This window comes from Diuraphis noxia, unplaced genomic scaffold (genome assembly GCF_037042655.1).
Source record: "Diuraphis noxia isolate RWA-SAM2 unplaced genomic scaffold, SU_Dnox_SAM2 contig0005, whole genome shotgun sequence".
Taxonomy (NCBI): Eukaryota; Metazoa; Arthropoda; class Insecta; order Hemiptera; family Aphididae; genus Diuraphis; species Diuraphis noxia.
In genome coordinates this window covers 44,803,827-44,825,945 of record NW_028301715.1, presented here as the reverse complement: position 1 = coordinate 44,825,945, position 22,119 = coordinate 44,803,827, and the positions used below count along the sequence as shown (strand labels likewise).

Sequence of the window (22,119 nt, the reverse complement as noted above, 5' to 3'; positions counted from 1 at the left end):
AGTAATATTGCTTATAGGCTATAACAAATGGTAACCATTTAAATAGACAAAAGCACATTCGATTTTCTTGAGCCCAAACTAAATTTATGCATGTGTCATTCTATACCAACCTAGAGTGATCAAAAAAATAAACTATAAATACCCTCCTTTCAAGGATTTATTGAAACTGCCCATTAGTTTTTGACTGTATATAAGGGATACATTTATAAAGAAACATTAATTTTTTGATTATTTATGCATATTAGTTATTGCCGTTGTAGTATTAGATTAATGCAATAAAAAATTGTAAAATTTTTACCATTTCTATATAAAATATGTTAAATATACATCATATCTATAAAAAATTATAATTAGTTGTTAATTAAAAAAATATATACATATTTTACTAATTTAGTACTTTGATTTTTATTCCGATTAATTATTTTAGGAAACTTGAAATAAAAGTATTATTAAGTACATGTTGGGTTTAAATCGTAATATTTATATAATAAATTTAAAGATGAATTTCAAAAATAATTATGTGAGTGAATTAATTTTTATTTGAATATCGTGCAAAACAAGTAAATATATTTTGTTGTGGACCTATGTCATTGACATACATTTAAATGTTTTAGGACTTTAGTACTTTGCATATAAGTATTAATAATTTATTTAGACATCACTACTTGCTTTAACCATACTATTTTCCATGAATTGTTATGAAAAAAAAGAATATTTTTAACAACTAGCAAACAATGAAATTCTTATCTTTTCTTTTAAATGCAGCCAAGAATAAAAAATCCTTATTTTTTGGCAGATGCAATTTAAATAAGCTACGTATTAAACATTCTTAGGATAACGACGGTGTATTCTATACAATTAGTTCACACGTTTTTGAATACGATTTTTGTCATTCAGTAATTTTATAATATTTCAAACAATTATTAATGGAGAATGATCTTATTCTCTATATTTATATTTTTAATTTTTATTTACAACATACCTACATTGATCTGAATTTTTTTTTTTTGACTGCTATATATTTTAAATTTTAGATTGAGATTTATCATTTTTATTTAAAATATTAAATCTTTATGGAAAAGATTTATAGGTAGGTAGGTATTTAAATTTTAAATTTATGAAAATAAATAAAATAAAAAATATATTTTTTTTGTTGTGAGTTTGTCAATGATCGAGTTATTGCTTACGTAATATTATAAGTCTATACCTTTATATTGATACATTTTAATAAATTATTCCTGCAAAATAACAATAGATCAATAAAAATTGTTTATTTACTAATACTGTACTAGGTACTGTAAACATTACTAAATTAATAATGCAAATTATGAATATATAAAAAAAATGTATAATATTTCAACAGTTATTCTAAATTCTTACGAACAATACGAAATAAAAACTTAATTGATCGTGTTAATGTATACAAATAATATCATATAATCTACAGGTAAATGTAAATTAGTTAAAACTAATATTTAAATATTCGGTTTTTATTATTTAGTTTATCATTAAAGCAATCAAATTTTTATAGCACATAATCATAATAATGATCACATCATGTTCAACCACGATTTTTGTCACGCAATGTCCTTCAGTTGTAAACTATAATCAAGATAATGTATTCATTTTTATTTTTTTGTTATATTAACTGAATGATCAAGGTGTGCGAAGATTTTAGAGGTAAAATATTCTCATCAGTCATCGCATGTGTATAGTGTCATTAAACTTAAATAATTTAAGATTAAGGTATTGTTATGACGTATTAAAATTAAAAACACGATGAAAATATTATTCCATAAAAATGTTGTTATCTCAAACAATAAGAGATTTAACATTCTAATCTTAGATTTTTGTCGCATCATATAATAAAACTATATACCTAACTTAAAAAAAATAAAAAATGTCGAATGGCTTATTATTACTGTTAGATATTATTTCTGAACACATAAAATATGATGTAAAAATAACGATGACTTTACGTGGATATTACACTCTCGAATATACCGATCTCCGTCCAGAATCGTTTTTAAATTTGCCGATTTATACATTTGTACCATTATTTTAGAATTTTGGGGCCAGAGTGGCGCAGTGGTCACGCATGTTGACTACGACTCACACAGTCATCAGTTCGATTCATAGCAAAGTTCAAAAAAAAAAAAAATTGTGTGGTTCTACGTGATCACCAAATAGACACGCTGTTGTCCGATTGCGTCATCCGGTTTCCAACTAAGTCCCACTCCACTGGGAGTGAAGACCGCACATGTCTTCTCTTGGAAAAGGGGGATAGTATCATGTATATAGTGATATATACTATATACATAGATAAATAGATCACATGATCTCCCTACTACCTTCTTGTGATAAGCATTGACGAAGACCTAGAGGTCGTTTCAGTGAACAAATATAAAAAAAATTTTAAAATTCAAACAATACATATTAGCATTCGTAAATACGTGGACTACTGCCTTGTGCCAATACGTAATGTATATAGTAAAACGTGAACTTTCTGTATGCGTATTCAAGTAGTGATCTAGATAGTATAAGTAGATATGCGGCCACTTGTAGGTATAGTATTATAATTATAAATTTATGTGAAATTGCTCTGAGATTCTCGAGAGACTCTTACTTTATAAATTAATATGATATTATTATCAAATTATATGGTAGTACGTATATAATATAATATACGGATAAATGCAGAAATTGCAAGTGCACCTACTTACGATTATTAATAGCAGTACCTAATATGCACTGGTTTCACTGATACGATTGATGTATGCTAAATTACCTACCCGTGGTATATACATGCAAGACCGCTATATCACAGTTAATAATATTTTAGAAATTTTAATTTTAATGACTGCGAATCTATTAGTTTATTTGATTGAAATGTTTTGATAACTCGTACTGTTTACAAGATAACATTTATCTGGAAAAGTGCAAAAAAACGTAAATAACTTATAAAATTTGAAATTAAATTATAAAAAACATAACACACATAAAAAGATAATAAGTATACCTACGTAATAGCTGGATAGTACAGATGACAATCGAGTACCTAATATCTAAATTGTATCAAACGTTGCCCATTGGTACCTACCTAATATTATTGTTTGGTTTTTTACGGTAATCATATTTTTTTTATGAGAACGTATTCTACGAAGGATCCATATGTATATTTTTATGTATATACAATACACGTAAATATTGATATTCTAAGCACACCCAACCTACTCTGTATTTCGCTTAAATTTCACAATTATTAAATTAAATTTTATATGATATATACTCACTAAAAACGTAACGCGACTATACCTAGTCATGGTTTAATTTAAATTTTACATAATATGTAAGCTTACATTTTTTATAGTTTGTGAACGTAAAAATACATTCTAAGTAACGCAAATAACGATAGTTAATGTGTACGGACAAAACTGTCTATCCCAATCCCTCCAAGGAACCTGTGAATGATATACATAGGTTGACACGTGATGTTAAGTGTACGGTTTCGTAAATTTCAGTAGGTAAGATGTTTTTTAAATTAGGTTTTGAAATACCTCTTCCTTAAGTCCAGCTACAAAAAATAAGTATATTATTATGCACTTATTTATTTTGATGTTGTTTAATAACAACAAATTTAAGATTTGTTTATCGCGTTCCTCTCCTTCAATTTTATTTTGATGAAGTACTATTGGGGCGTCAAGTTTTTTATGGTGCAGGGATAGTTGTTGACGATATGCTAAAATATAATTGACTGCAGCAGCAAAAACAAAACATGCATGGTGTCTGCGTATGCGACCGTCGGTGCAGTGGCTGCTCTTGCAGTCGGCTGCAGGAACGAAACCATGCATTTACCTTTTTTTTTTTTTTTTTTCGTATGGCGCTATGTCCGGGAGTAGGCCCGAAGCCCTAGTTCGGACGCCTGTTTGGCAGGATTTCTTTTGGGGCATCCGTAGGTTTCTGCCATGCCCCGGAGTGGGGAATGGCGGCACTTGTTCTCCGGACACGGTGACTTGTCCGGAGAAAAATGCTGCCCGATGGTCGAGGATCGAACCCGGTCCGGCTGAGCCACAGCCGACGCGTTAGACTACTCGGCCACCACATCCCCCATTTACCCTTTATACTCGTATACAATGGAAAACAATGGACTCGTATCGTTGGACCGGAAGTTACAAGGCTCGCAAATAAAATATTATGTACGATCCAGTGGCGTTAAAATGATTTGTTTGTTTACTAAAAATATAATTTAATGTTACAAGATCATAAATATTTAAAAAAGATCATTGGGAGGGACGGGGGCCCACTCATCCCGTTTGACCGTCATTGGTATGCGAGACTCGTTTCGGTAGAATTTCATCGCAATGCACTACTGTAGATGGGACAAGTACTTGTGGACGACTGCGAAGAAATATTCTGGCGGCAACGATTGAGTTTTCGTCTGACCGACGACGACGCGGAAATGATCATGGTGCCCGAGTGTATACCGTGATGTGTACAATTTGTTGACCAAATTCATACCACGGTCGGGGTGACAACGATTCGCATCGTATATCTATGTGGTGATACGGTATAATATATTCTCGTACGGTTAACCGTGGTATATTTTCGTTGAGTTTAGGCATGAAGGGTAAACGGTGTCCGCGGCGACTGCTTTCTCCAGTCAGTTGACTGTACCCACTACCGTAGATTGATCGATCAGCGTCCGTAATATCCGAAATCTGAGTAGATATTTGCGGTCCGAAACGAGGACACGGCCGTGGTGCCTATGATCAGCGAACGAAAGAATAACCGTCGAGTGGCTCTACAATATTACAATATCGTGACTTCTCAGTTCTCTCCCAAAGGCCTCTCTCTTAGATATAGCTCCAGATCGTTTGAATGATATACACTCAGCATCAGCAATCATGGTTATTGTGAATCGTCCGTAATAATTTTATAGCGAATTGTACTGTAATCGGATGGCCGATCACGGCTGGCGGAAACGTCAGACTCATCGCCTGATATTTAAAGATTTTTATAGTGGAAACTCTGCGTAAGCCACGAACCTAGAATGAAATTTAAAAAAATAAAACACCAGAAAAGTTTTGGGAGGACATCACTTGCTCAGAACGAACCACGAAAACACACCGAGGTAAAATGCATAATGTAATTTAATGGTGTTTAAACTTTTTAGTATACGTCTTGTCTTTTGACCTAATGGGGGGTCGGATGGAAAGGGTTCTCGTGTATAATGAATGCCTAATGAGTTCGTAAAACGTTTACTTTTTATCGGACGACTTCACGATATACTAATTATAACTCATAATAATTAGTACCTAATAATGGTATCTACACAGGAAAATAATCGATGAAAACTATTTATTTTTGAAACAATCAATTTTCTAAAACCTCATGCCACTGTGGTTAAAATATATTTTTGGATTTAGGTTATACGCCTATATTACATTATGGGTATTTGAAAAAAAAATGAATGAAATAACATACGTACATATAGATATCGCGGTACACAAATTTGAGAGCGTCGTTCCACCTGCGCCTACGGTAGTTTCCGCACTGCCTATAACTAGGACAAAAGGAAAATAAATTAATATTAATTATACTCGGTAGGTAGGTAATTATATGTATACTGCCATCATGTTTACATGTGGGTCATTAATGATAGAGGTGATAGGGAATCTTGATGGGCGAGTTTAATTAATCGTCACCCAGTTTATATTTACAACTAATTATATGGCTGTTGATTATCCATCTCGTAAACATACAAAGATAATAATTAATATCTAAGAGGTTATAAAAACAAGATTTGAGGTATATTTTTATCACTGCATCTACTGTGTTCATCCCTTTATGATTCAGTATTGCTATAAGGATTTAGTAGTCATTTTGAAATTAATGAGCCAAACTATCGCCTATACAGTGTTGTATTGTTATTTATTCATGCTAACTTCATATTTTATTTTTATGTACATTAAAAACTATAAAACTGTGTAATTTATGTTATCTGTGAACTTGCGCACAGGCCTGTAAAAAATTAAGAAGTAACATTTTAATAGAATACATATTTTATTTATATTTTATAATTTATATAGCTTATAAAAAATATTTATTATTATTTTTTGTTATCGCCTTAGTGGTTTCCAAAAAAAAAAAAAAATAAATATGCGCAGTGATCAAAGTGTCTTAAAACGATAAAATTAAAAACCAAGTTTTATGTGCCAATACGATTGCATTATAAAAAATTTAGTTAAATAAAAAATAAATAAAATATAGTAGGTACCTATAAATTCAAGTATGATAGAGAATATATTTTTATAATTTCAAAGGAATGTAAATATACAATTTATTAAATGGGGTGACATTAAATATGTTAATCAAAAATATTGGACAGGATAAAATAACTTTGACTACAGATTACTACTAATATGACGAAATGCTGGATGGTTGGATGATACAAAGCCGATTGTGTTCGTGATATTTTTACGCATAGATAAAATTTCAATTTGAAAACTAAACATTTTCTAAAAACTCATTTTGTAATAAAATTAATATTTTCATGTAAAGTTTAGCTTTTTAATGTTTTTCATTTAAGTATCGATCATAATACTATATCATGGAAATGAAACATCTCATTAAAAACGTACGTTTATTTAGTATTCATAAACATACATGATTTATAATTACAACATCATTTTTAATCGCTAAGGTTGTAGTACATGTTTTGTGATGATTTAAAAGCAATTTAAATTGATGATAAATTATGATACGAAATTCTAAGTCTTATTTATTACGAGATGAAAAGTTTACACTTCAAAATAATATTTTATCTTTTAAAGTTAAAAAGTTTTCTTTAGAAATTTCGGAATTTATTCGATTAATGATAACAACAATCTTTATAGGATTACATATGTCATACACATAAATATTATTTCTGAAATAAAATATATTAGATAACATAAATAAAAAAGTACTCGGGACGTTTTATGATTGAGGTTAAAACCACTTGGATGTCAACAGAAATCGTGTGTCCATAATATTTTTTTCTCGTTGTATTAAATGATTTATTTTATTACATATACGATTTATCTTAATTTTTTTTAGATGGCAAAGTATAGAATAGTGTTAATGAATTAGATTTGAAGTTAATTTTAATTTTTTTTTTTTTTGAAGATGTGATAGAATAAATGTTTAAAAATATTAATATTAATGCATATAAAATGTATTTAATTTTAAAAATTAAGGCAGATTCAGAGGCGTAGATACGATTTTTTTCTGGGGGGGGGGGGGGTTTAAATATATTTATGACACAAATTACAAGTTATTAGTCAAACTAAACGTCATTTTTATTTTGTTTCAAATTGGTATTAATTCCATCATCGAAAAATGCAAAAAAAAGATTACTTTAAAAATAATCAGTATCACAGAAGATAAAATACCAATATAAAAAGTTTTTTTGGGTGGTTGGGTGGTGGGTGGGTGTGGGGGACCCCCCCCCCCCATAACTACGCCACTGGGCAGATTTAATGTTAATAAGTATATAAAATTATGTAGAATACCAATAAAAAAATTTAAGTACTTAGGTAAAAGGTTTATGGATAAATATCGATACGGTAAAAATATAAAAATATGATGCAGTAATGTATTTTTATTCTCGTTCTTATATGAAGTTCGATTCAAAAAATAAAATAATAATTATAGTAATAATGATTGTAACTATTGGTCATTCTATGCTTAGTAGGTATCGTTTGTTGTTTAAATGTAAAAAAATATCAAATGTCCTAATGCATAGGTAATTATAATGTTAGGTGGTTTTCTGCACCTAATTTAGTGAATGACTCAAATATTATTTTCTTCCGGAAGATATGAAATAGGTACTTGGTATTGATCTTATATTCTTATATTGTACTCATTTAGTCATTTGACAATACTTTATAATTTAGTATATGAATATTAATACGTGCAGAAACCTTGAAAATACATAAGGACAATATTTTGTACATAGGTGCGTCGGTTTATAGGTGTGAATTTGATGGTTTGTTAGACTTTGTTTAAATTAGTCATCAATGTTTTTAAAATCAAAACAAAATTATAACTTATAATTTTCGATTCAGCCGAAAATAATCATGTATGGAGTGAATATCAACGTGTCAAGTGATTTAGATTTTAGTAATGCGTACTAGTTATGACATTTTGTAGGTAATTATATAGTGTTGTACGTGTTCATGTTAATATCATTTGTATTTTAAATACATTTAGACTTATTTTTTTTTTATATATATAAAATTAACTTGTATGTTTATGAATGTATGTTTTTTAATAATTTATTTTTGTTAAATTAATCACATAAAATAATGTTGGCCACTTTAATGAAATAAAATAAAATATAAAGAATAATATAAATCAGAGTAAAAATTTGAAGTGTCCCTGATAAAATTAATGAAATTATTTGAATAAAAAAAATCAGTACTTGCATATAAAAAGTAGTTGTGTGATGAGTAGTTGTATAATATAGTTACACATCGTGAGTAATACCTAGTGATTTTCAAGTACATTTTTTTTTAAAAATTTGTATGTGATAAATTAAAAATAAATTATATTTTATAATCAGTTTTTAAATATAATTATAAATCGTGTTTCTAACATTGTATAAATTTGTAAAATAAATTATTTGTTTGATACAATTTTTTCTCTATTTATAATAATAATTGTACTTTAAAATATACTTCATGTTTTTTTCGATCACATTAGTTTGAAAGTATTGCTATGAATATTTAAGTACATTGCAAAATGCAAACACTATAATACTAACACGAATAGAATATGTATTACATGTCTACATAATAATGAGAAAGGAGCACAATAGATCCTATAAATTTAAACGCCTTTTATGTTATTATAATAAAATCGATATTTAAATGAGTAATATGACTAGACATCTAGTAAACTGAATACAAATTGGCTAAAATAAAATTGGCTTTTATATTAATTTATATGTTAACGTTTAAAATTTTGTTGATTTCATTTTTGTTTAAAATAAAAAAGTTAGATAAGCTGTTGAATATATAATATCATAATATATAACTACTAGGTAGCTGAATTATCCCGTTGTTGTCCGGTTTATTAATTGTTGTTATCTGGTAAGATTGAATATTGTCTAGTTAAGTTAAATTTAAATAAGATTGTTTAAAAAAATATGTCATATTATATTAATTGTTTATTAAGCCGATTCGTATCGTTAACATAATATCTCTCTAAACTACATTAGCTGTAGTTCCTGTTGGTGCCAAAATACTAAACTCGTGGGATACTGACCTTGGAGCATGCCACATACAATTGGCCATGTGAAAAACAATCTTCTCTTATTTCGATCCCTGCAAATTTCAAGGTTTGCCTTCGTGATTTGTTTATTGTAATGGCAAAACATGCTTTTACTGGAAATTGCATTCTCTTGAATTGGAAAGGATAATCTGATGGTATCATTGGTATGCGAGGAATAAGAACTGATTTACCTTTTGCAAATCCAGTCATAATAATAGCTTCAATCAAATTCTTTTGTAGACCAATAATCCGTAGATGTGTCCCATTGCACAATTTTGGTAGACTAAGATTTCTGAGAAACATTATAGGGCAACTAATTTTCAATATTAATAAATGTAGCGGAAATCCTGAAGGGTTGAGTGAATTGAGAAATTCAACTGGATAATTAACTGCGTCATCTACTCCCAGTACTTAATTCACTTATCTGTATTCCATATATTTTGCTTTGAAAGAGTTTATTAATATTTTGTTTGTATCATTTTTTGATGTCAATCTTTGATGTTTACGATGCCTGGATATATTTTGACTGTGTTCCTTAATAGTTTTTACAACAGTACCTAATCCGGTCAGCAAAGTAATTTTGTCTTCATATTCCGAATATTTTCCATCTCCTATTTTTAAGAGTAACTCTAAAAACTGCTTAGCAGTCCTGTCTCCTTTTAAATGTACTCGCATATTTATGGTCAAAAATACTTTTTCTATTAGAAGCCACAAATAAGAAGACTTGATTGCAGACTGCAATTTCATTAGCTCGAGTTCCTCTTGGTACGACTGATAGAGTTTGTCGAAAATCTGCAGCCAGCAGTAAATTCAAATTTTTCAGATCTTTCAGACAGTTGTTTAAAGCTTCAAATCCTTTCTTATGAGACATCGGAATTTCATCCCAAACTATGAGCTTGAATTTTTTTCAGAACTTTCACCAAATTTGACTGTTTATTAATATTGCACGTTGGGGTCTCGATGGTGTTCAAATTGAGTGGCAGCTTGAAAGCATAATGAGCAGTTTTTCCTCCGTGTAAAAGCGTAGCAGCAATTCCTGATGATGCAAAAATTTAAAAAAAAGTGTAAATTATTGTAATCAAAGATATTAAAATGTAATCCAGTAAATCACAGAAAACGTCATATTTTCAATGTATGAAATACATTTATCCAACGAGTCTTATATTTGTGAAATATTGCAGAACACGATGATGATATTTTTTGAGTGATGGATGTTTAAAGATTTTTAACTAAATATATACCACAGGTCCATAAACTATTAAAAACATTTCGGAATATTACTAGTTACTACTGATGGCTTGATTTAAGATATTATTTTTACTCCTTATTTTAAATTCCCGAGCACGTCTCTGGTACGAAAAATTAATTTATTATGGAACGTGGTATTTTAGTAGGTACCGACTATACCTACTTATACCAGCAGCAGGTACTACTAACCGTGCAGTGTATATATTGTTAGAATACTACGCGCAGACGTGAGAAATGAAAACGATATTAGTGTAATGGTATTGTAAGCTAAAAGTAAGAATAAATATTTAAAAAATATTATCCGACTACTATCTCGTGATGCACGAAATCCAGTATTATTTTGTACGCGATCGCATTTAATATTACATTTAATGGCGGCGTTATGATTACATATTATTATTATTTTATATAATCTGCCAGGGAATTATGTTTTGAACACAATGAATATAGGCAATAGGTAGAAAAACAAACCAATAACCACAAATTTCGATTAATTTAATGTTTGAAATTGAATATAGGCAATATTACCTTTATAGCGATGCAAACGAGTTGGAAGAGGAATTCGCGCTGTACACGGAGTGGTTAAAAAATGTCATTGAGGTTAATGTATCATATACATATATATATATTATATACAATATACATATATGTCTATTCTGTAATCTCCAATATAATAGAAATAATGAGTACCCACCTAATACCATGGATTTATTATTTAATTCCAACGAATTACGACGTATTTTATTAACCATATCTGTATTCTGTATAGTGTTTCAGCGATCGGTGATGAATAACGTGGTACATATTACCTACATATGCGTTCTCAGTGTTCTCACCGTTTGAATATAATTTCATTTATTTTACGAAAATATTATTTTCCATATTACAATAAAAATATAGCTGATGCCGGAGGAAAAATATGCTGGGAGATAAAATATATATTAGATATAGACATTAAAGATCATCGATGACCTTCATTTATCGTGGTTGATGGAGAAAATAAAAATCTGATGATATGCAAAAAGCTATACACATTAATAATGCATTATCATATTATAGTCGTATTTCGAGTGTATAGCAATGTTTTCGCTTATTCGTTATGTATCGCATATAGATATTTATAAATTATTATCATTACGTGTTCACCACACATATTTGTGTATGTGTATCCGAGAAAACTATTTTGAAAAGATATAGTCAATAGCACGTATCACTGCTTTCCGGTTTTATTTGTGTGTGCATAAGGGTACCTATGCATGTCAAGAAGAATTAAGACTGAAAATAGATAATCTCATAAGTCGTTATACATAAATGTTAAAGTTTGTTTATTATCAAAACAAAGTCGTGTACTCGTGTACGTAGGTTATTTTGGTTATGGGGTGGAAGACAATCTGATTATGTATACGAATAACAAGTTGGAGAATTCTAAACAGTGTAGGTAAGTTACTAGGTTAGGTACCTACTATAAATGTAATATTATATCACAGTCCACAGATCATAAGAAGTTAGAAAAATTTATTAGAAAGTTACTATCAACTATATAAACTATTATTAATTCACAGTGAAACTTCCATACAACGAATTCTCATTTAACAAAATTTTTGATATGAACGAAATTTTTTTGAGAACCGTGACAAGTTATAACCAAATGTATTTAATTATATTTAACAAATTTCTCTATAGTATGAATTTGTCTTGTTGCTCATGATAAGACTTTGTAATAAATGGAAATTTAATATTCATACTGAAGTATAATAATAACGAAATTTTTTAACCAAGTATTAATAATTTTGTTAAAACAAAATTTGTGCATTTAAATTTAAAAATTTGCATTGATTATCGATGTTAGTTTAATTTAGATTAAATATGATAAATATGAACATAAAAATTAAATTTTATCATATACAAACCATGACGTGCTGGATATTTCAAAAATAATTAAATCTAAGTTTTAATTCAATAAATTAGTCTGATGCAAGGGTTTTCATACAATTTTTACAAATATGTATCACCGCTGAATTTATATTTTTTTTTAGATTCTGGACGAAACGAGGAATTTGTTTTGTTTTTACAATGATGTATGTATTTTTATTTATTTTTTTTGCGTCTATCATCACGTTTTAAAGTAGAAATAATGCTTTGATTTTTGACTTCAGTCCCCCTTGAAAAAGAAAATTAATCGAGGTGGTACTTTGAGGGGTCAAAAATAAAAAATTTCCAGTAGTTTTCAAAAGCGTCATGAAAAATCCTAAAAAAGTAACGAAAAACGGGAATCAAGGTTTATTTTAAGTTGTACTTATCGTAGTAGAAAAAAATCAAAAATCGTTAATCAAAATTTTTGTTTATAAACATTTAAAGTTCATATGTTTACGAAATAGGTTAAAATCATTGAGAATTCATAAAATTGTTGTGATTTATACTTATGGTTAAAAAACCCAACACAAAGTTCTCCACGACTTTTTTTTCAAATAACTGTAAAAAAAAACTCCAGAGTCAATATAGAAAACATTTTGTGCGCGTATAAAAGATATTATAATTTAAATATAGGTAATGTAATATAATATCCTAGACTGACAAATCATCTCCATTCAGAATCGTTTTTCGTATACAATGATACCTGGCATTGCATTCAAATTTAACATATCCATTATAGTGACCTACACTCCATCTCTACTATACAGCAGAGCAATACCCACTTGCCCACTTTTTTTTTGCTTTATACGTATTGTTATATTGTATTTACCTTTTTAATATTTTTTAATGTAAAAATTTTAAATAACTAAATTCTTCGTTTCATTCTATTTTGAGATTATTCCTTCTACGACGAAATTTAGATTCTTATGAATTATGATAGCCATTGCATCCAACGCATAGTGCTTTTTAATTTAAATTGAATATTTTTTTCCGGGGAGAGGATTTTATGCAGATAAATGTGTAGTTATAGGTAATATTGGTCTATTACGAGTGTGTTAGTTATTACAATTAATTCAAATTAAACGTAGAGGTATAAATTAATATACTTAAATACTTAATAGTGCGCGTTGTTTTGAATTCACTAACGATAATCAATATTACGTAGATTCGCAATATTATTGTATCAAATGGACTGAATGTAAATATTAATATTGTAACCTGAGGCATCGCAGGGTAATGTCAGTCAAACATTAAAATATTTAAAAGCACGTTGTGTACTCGTGTCTTAATAGTGTATAATTTTACATTCTCGTTTCACATAGAATTTTAAATTGTTTACTATACTTTGTGCACGTGTTATGAGCCGAATTCCCATTCATAAATATTTTAAAATTACATTGATACAAGAATAATCATAAACGCCTTTAATATATACTCTAGTACCTTAGTCCCTCTTGACGTTGTTTAACTTACATTTTCATAATTTACTCTGATTAAAACATATTTTTAACGATTTTTATTTTTTCATTTTTACTTGACTTAATAAATCACTAATTTACTATTATTAATAAAAGTTGTCATACTCTTGTCAATTAGTTGATAATTTATTCAATTGACTTAGGTGTACAATTAAATCATAACAGTTATAAATAGACATTTCATGATTAGTGATTGTAAAATATTATAATTATTTAAGTAGGTAACTATTTCCAAGCTTAAGTAAGAACTTATAACACATATTATTATGTTACACTTTTAGATTTTTCATTTATTTGATTGGATATGACGTATAGGAAAAATGTTCTCGTATAGACCGTAGATTCATTGTAAAAGAACACATTTATTATATATATATAATGTTTAAAATATTCTATAGTTTTATTTTATTGTTCTGTAAACACAGTTTTTTTTGTGTCATATTTTATTTTTCAAGAGTTTTTCAAAAGACAGATTTATTCACTCGAATAACACAATGTATTTATTTATGTAGGTACTTTTTCTTCAATTATTTTAATTTTGAACAAAATAAAAGAGTTTACACATTATTTTATAATGGCATATTTTTTCTAATCTAAACAAATCATACTGTAAATAAAAATCCCATATTTTTATTTACAGTACCTGTGATTTTTTCTATCTCATACGTGCCACGCATATATGAAATCACTTATTTCCCATAGGTATCAAATAGGACATAGTCTCACTGTAAAATTGAAGTACATTAATGTGTTAAATCGTACATTTGATTTACTAACTTAAACCTTTTACCTAAGTATTCAGGAATTCAGGAACGAATTATTAAAACTGCTTAACTTTTAACCTGGAGAGTAGGTAGTATGGTATATGAAGAAAAAATATAAAAAATTCTGAAGTATATTTTTGAAGAGTTGCTAACATGTGTTAAATAAGGACATTTATTGTTTTTGGCTGTTTCATAAGATCATAATGATGAGAAAGGCTCCCTTTGGATATTTCATTATGTTTGTGTGTATAAAAAAAACTGAATACCTACATTATTTTTATACTTGAATATCGAATTTAATATTTTAGTATAAATAATAAAATAATTTAAATATTTGTCTTTTCTTAACGCTTTTTACGATTTTTTTTTAAACTTAAAGTCGTCCATCAAAATGTATATACAAGGTGTAACAGAGAGACCTGACCAAAAAAAAAAAAAAAAATTATGACAATTCGTCGTATGACAATTTTTTTTAATATTATATGATAAATAAATAATTTTAGAAATATATTCATGTCAGAAAATTCTCAAAAATCATATTTTTTTAAAAAGTTTTGCATTCCAAATTAATTTCACCATAAAAATATTGAATTTAAAAAAAATAAACTACTTGATTTAGATAAATCTTTTTACCATTGAAATTGTATTTTTAATCATATTCACAAATAGACTATTTTGAATTTATCAAAAATTTTTTTTTTATTTCAGTACTAAAAAATTAAACATAAAAAATGTATTATACATGTAGTACTCATGTGTTACTTAATAAATAAAAATAAATAAAAATAAAAAATAAAAATATTAATGTGAAAAAAAGTCAGTTCTATCTGTTACACCTTGTATATTATCTAACTAAAAAAATTGAGGTTTTATTAAATTTAATAAGCTTAAAAAAATATAACTGGTGAAGGGCATGTTTTAAGCGATTAACTTTGTATTAATTTATATTATTTTAGTTTTCAATCAAAATAATTATTGTTGTTGAAGTATTTAAACAAACAGTTTTGTTTTTCACGGCCAACATTTATAATTTTGATTTTTAAATAATGGCACAAGCACCTTCTTATAGGTAAGTACTGCAGATTTAAATTAATCGAATATCCACGTACCACTATTCATGTCTTTCCCGTCAAGTGCAACTCTTGGTGTCGTCCGCGCCTTAATTATAATTATATTTTTGGCGTTTTCAAAGTTCAAAAATCATGTATATATATATACATTTATTTATACAGAAGAAAAACACTCGACACTTCTTCTCACACTTTCCCTCTGACTTTTCGGGATGAGAGTCAGTGAGTCGGCTATATATATATATATAGATTAGGTATATTGTTATGTGTCTAGTTTTGTATATATACATAATATATACATAACGCATACATAAAAGGTCGCACGCGTCCGTCTGCGGCTATGTTATCCATTAATAGTACAGTATCGTTTTCCCTCGGCTTTTGCAAGCGTACGCATACACAACAACGGAATTTATTCGAAACATTATCATTATTTTTCCTCTCTGGGGTTAGATTTTGACGTCACGGATACCTACACCATATTGTCTCGGCAAATAATGCACTATAGTCTTACGCCACTGCCGCCGCCGCCGCCACACACATTCGCACACCTATAATATTGCATCCACACACCCACACACACACGCGCACACCGACTGGACAATTACACGAAGTGCACCGGTGTAGTAGTATAGTGACTTCGGCAAGGGGCAGAGTTGAGGGAGGGGGGGGGTGCGACGACAGGGCGGCAAACGGTTTTACTCCTGGAAAACCTCTTGTCAGATTCAGGATCGATCCTCCTCCCCACCTTGGACGCCCTCTGGTCGTCATGACCCAAAGTAACCGTCGCCGCCGCCACCGGGGGACGCGTTCATACGTCACCGCCGTCTCCTGCTTTTTCGGCCGATTCATGTGCCGCCTGGCTACCGTGTGATCTGGCCGCGTGTTCATCCGCCGCCGCCGGACCGGTCACGATCGTCTACCCATCGGAAGCGAGCTGTTTTTCGTCTACGCTGCAGCACGAGTGCCACCGCCAAGTACGTATTATTTTTTACCCACATTAACCGTATCGCATTATTTTCCACACTTTTCGAGACACGTGCCATCGTCGCATAATTTTTTAACGACAATAGAATACACGAATACGACATTTTAAACACGTGCTCGAAGGCGATATTTTTGACGCCGGGTGTTTCAAAACTTTGTACCTATACGTTTAATATTAATAATAATGTGTTCCAACTAAAATAATAACACGGATAATATAGATAGGCGTGTAACTACAATTTTTTTCTATCGTTAATATTTATTTAGTGTTCCAAAAAATTATAATACTCAAATTAGCAATATTATGAATAAATTCATCAATTCACTTGTGTAAAACGTACTTAGTCTGTAAAAAAAATAATGTTCACATTTTTTTTTTTGCAAGTAATTTATTAGTTGAACCTTTTAAATTAAATTCTATTTCACCTCGATCGAATATATTTATTTTTAACATGTAGGTATGTATTAATATGGTTATTGGTTAGGTATTAATATTTTATGGTAATAGTTAGACACACACGGTAACATGCAATATTATAAAAAAATAGATTAAAATATTATAAACGAATCGTTTTACGTAGATTAAATAAATCATTGTATGCATATATATTTATTCATCGTGTCAAAGCTGAAAATTATTTTACGAATTTGATGCGAAATTAAGAATTACTTTTTTTAAACTATAAGTAAGTTATATTACAGTAGTTTATTTAAGGCTGTTGTTCTATGTAAACAAAAGTTTACGAATTGTCTTGAGTTGTACATAATATCCATTACGCTAAAAAGTTATATCAAAGCGTTTTGATTGAAAACCGAGAAAATTAATAAAAAAAACTACCTTTCATTGGATTTTGACATATATCATGGTAGAGCGTCGTTTTGAAATTAAATTTCATTATTCGCGACTTTTTGGAATATATACTTAGAGTTGGAGGAACTGCATCACACTTCTTAGAATTAGTATTATTATTGTTTTAGCGGGTAAAGGAATCATAAGACCAACTTTATTATGAACATGATATCAAATATCTATATAGACAATTTAAAATCGTCTGAACTACATGGTTATTTTTGTTGAGAAACATTAGTTTGATGATATAATTAAATAAACTTGGAAACATTTTATTTGAATTAAATTCAATAGAATGTAATTTCAAAATGAGACCGAATAATGTATTTATTTTTAAAGAAGAACAAAATATTTTACCAAAATATTAGGGCAAACGTAAATTGCGTCCAACGAAAGGAAATAGTTGTAAATAGCGCCCGGTATCTTTCAGGTACAAATTTCTGTATAGTTAATTGCGCCCAATAGAAGTATTATTTTTATGATAGTAATTTAGCATTACCCAGAGGACACCACGAGGAGGCGACTATCACTGTCCTTTAAAAATGTTTTTTTTGGCTTACTTTGAAATGAATAAAAAAAAAAAAAAAAAAAAATAGGAATTAATAAAAATAGAAAAATTAATTTAAAAAAAATATTATGGTATTAATTATAGTTGTTTAAATATTTTGTGTTAGGTTAAAAATGTTAATAATAAAAATACAGTTATAAGTTATCTGCATATAGTAATAAGACATCATCTTCACAATATGTCATATTCAGCCCTAACCTAACCTAACGTTCGGCTTATCCACCAATAAATGAACAACAGTATTTTTAAAATACACATAATAATAACGATGAATTCAAGATAGTATATACTATGGGCGCAATTTACTATACCCGTTTTAGACCCCGAAAAATCCCGGGCGCAATTTACTATAGTATTTTTACTACCTACTTAATGTGGGCGCAATTTACAAGCGCCCAAATATTATTTACTGAAATAAGTAACTTACAATAAATATATTGAAGTATACGATTACCTATAAAAGTAAAACAACATATATATTTTTATTTTTTTATGTACATATTTCATATTCTGTAAATAGTTTAATGAAATCATAAATTATCCATGAAATGTATAACATTTATTGTTTGTTTAAATCTTAAAAAATAAGATTTTCAATTTTTTTTCAACCAATATCTCTAAATTCATCCAGGTTCTATTATAATTAATACGATTTTGAAATACAATATAATCAATTTATAATTAACAAAGTGATACATAAGTGATAATATAATAAATTATATTTTTAGTAATTTTTTGTGTACAGTAATTATACATATTATAAGAATAATAAGCTACATAGTGTTTTGTATTAGATTTCATAAATAGTTACCTACCAACTAAGGATATAAAAGTTACCCTATTTTATATTTTCATTAATATTTTTGACGAATATAATCAATTTGGTTTTTATATTTATTAATTAATTTAAACTTTTTTATTTAAATTTAAATTAAATATATAGATGACTCTACATCTTAATATTATACAAAACTCAATAATGTTTTGGATTAGAAATAAAATATGATTTTTTTTTCGTCTGATGACACTATTTATGATAGATAAAGTAGTATACTAACTTCGAAATAAAATTTTGGGTAGTTAATTAGATATAACTAGTAACTACTATGATCGTACTATGATCCCTGTATTGTGCTCCTACTATGATCGTGGGTGGGGAAGAGGGGTTAAAATTATCAATTTCACAGTTCTATAAAAAAAAAAAAACGAAAACAAAATTAAAGCGTGAAACCATATACATTATAATAGGTACTATTAAAAATATTAATTATTTTTTGGATATCATTAAAATTCATGTAGTAAAAAATACAAATAATAAGTAGCATACTTAAACGTAGGAGAAACCCAAAAGTTTAATCAGCTTCAAATTAATTACAACACTTGGAAACTCTTGTACTTTGCCAGTAGCAAAATTACTCTTAAGCGAAGTTTTCTGACCGTATTCGGGTCATTAAACAAACACATTTGGTCCGTTGGAAAAGAAATATTGGACATGTGGTAAATGGATTTTGTATGTCTAATAATTAAAAACATTTATTAATTAAGCTGCTTTTACTTAGAAATAATTAATAAATGTTGCTATTTCGTGGTAAATTTAGATTTATAATGAAACCTTGTGATATATTGGTTTGAATGGTTCTTTTATTTATGAATGTTTATTCTTTTATCTTGGTATTCTTAAAACTATATTCTAAAAATATTATTATTTCCTTTCGCTACTTTTATATTTCACAATTTCACAATTTCACAATACCATAAAGAATAATTTAGTAATTAATTTTTTTGTTTCTATTACATAACGATAAAATAATAATATACATTATCTATCCGGTTTCAGCGTTTATTATGAGAACATTTTAGGTAGCTGTAAGACTTCATTTTTCAAATATTTTAATAAACACTAAAATAAGAACCAAATTATACCAACTTTGACATAGTTTAAAAATAAAAAAGTATGAATAATTATTACCTACTATATGCACCATTCTACTCATCTCACCATAACACCATTCTAAGATAATGACTTGTTTTATTATTTGAACAATATAGTTATTGAATGAAAAAAAAAATAAAGCTCAAATTAATCAACATAATATAATATCCAAATCTTATATATTATATAAAAAAAAACACTGCTTTATTACATTTTATTGGGTATTCATTTGTGGAAATTCGTAATTTTTTAGGCAAACATTAATTGTAGAATTTTTAAAATAAAATCTTATAAATATGACCGTTAATGAATTAAATTCCCAATGTATAATATAGAGACGTTGCCAGAAAATTGGATAGGCTTTCTTTAGTTTTCTGGAGAAAGTGTTGGACGAAAAAAAATATAATATCATCGTTAGACTTGTGCCATCCAGAGTCTAAAATAAGCGGAATTCGAGACGTTATTTAATAAATTTAATATAAACTTTCTCCTCAATACCTTTTATACTTTTCTGATAGTAAAATATTTTAATATATTTCAGTGAATATAGTAAATACTAACGAGAGTAGACGATTAATTGTAATTTTATTATTATGGATTTTTAGCACATCGTTCAATCTATCCCAGATGGTTAAAAAGATAGTAAAAAATGTCAATTAGCAATGTACGCAGATGATACTATTATCATAACATAACATAAAAATCTTGAAAACTCAATAACAGATCTACAAATTTCTTTAGACGGTAATTTCAGACTGGTTTACATAATGGAAACTCGCTCTTAACTCAATTAAGAGCAAAGCGAAAATATTTACCCTAAAGAGATGTACAAATCTCACTCAATTAAAAATCAACCTATATTATGGAATAATAAAGATCAATAAATTAAATAGGTATCTTGGAGTTTATCTTGATGAAAAATTAACATGGAAAATGCATATAAATAAAAAATTAAATTAAGCCTATACACGATTGAAAATCTTATATACCCTAAGACATTACAGTTCAACACTTCAGATTAAATGCTCATTTCTAATATACACATAAATAATAAGACCATTAATTACATATGCTTGCCTAATATGGGCAGCCGCATCCCAAACAAAAATTACAAGCGATACAAAACAAATTTCTCAGAATAGCTCTTAAAGCCCCGTGGGCCATGATACATGCGAAACACACAACTCCACAACGAAACTAGAATACCAAACATAACCACATGGATCAATGAACAATTAAAAAAATTAATTCGAAATTAAAAACAATAGAAGGTGCCCTTCACTTCAACACTAGGATTAGCAATTGAAGCTCAAGATTATCCAGACTTATAATCAAGCTAAAATGTATTCGTTAACTTATTTGAAAACCTTCATTAATTAACTTTATAATATTGTAAAAACATTGTATAAGCATTGTAAAAATACTTGCTGTATTGAAACAATTATATTCATGAACCTAAAAAAAAAAAAGGATAGTATAGAGTATTACAATTATTTAATTATAGTAGTATTATAGTCTTTAATAGTATATGTACAACCAAACGGAATTCAGTACAACTATATTGCAAAACTGAACCCTATTTACCAGTCCAGTGCGTCACTGCAGGTATTACAGTTTTATAAATAAACTAGAAAACAGTGATTTTTTTTATTAATTTACTCACATTGCATTTAAATTATTAGGGTGAATTAGCAGATAGAAAACGATATTACGCGCACATTGAACAACATATTAATATAAAACAATTGCAGAGTATGCATTATGGAATAATATATTAATATTTTTCAAGCACAATAAAAATTACTAGATATTTTTAATCAGGTATTTAAAAAAAAAATTCACATTCCGAATGAAAACAAAAAATGTATTCGTTTACGAACAATAATATTGTTTTTTTTTCTAGGGAGGCAACACAGGCCATTGGGTGTGAGGTGGTACGGTGGGGGTTATTTTTTTGTAGGTTTTTGAGTTGGTAGGGTTATAACACGTTTT

General features: G+C 28.3%; 1 protein-coding gene across 4 annotated transcripts in view; it reads left to right on the top strand.

The window, feature by feature from the left end:
* Positions 1-16,605: 16,605 nt before the first annotated feature.
* Positions 16,606-22,119, top strand: part of LOC107174181 (glutamate receptor ionotropic, NMDA 1-like) — a 166,112-nt gene continuing 160,598 nt past the window's right edge. For 2 of the 4 annotated variants that reach the window (XM_089228229.1, XM_089228226.1), the window contains exon 1: positions 16,606-16,766. The gene's annotated coding sequence lies outside the window, so the exon portion shown is untranslated. The remainder of the gene's footprint in view (positions 16,767-22,119) is intronic. The other 2 variants (XM_089228228.1, XM_089228227.1) reach the window with 2 other exon arrangements.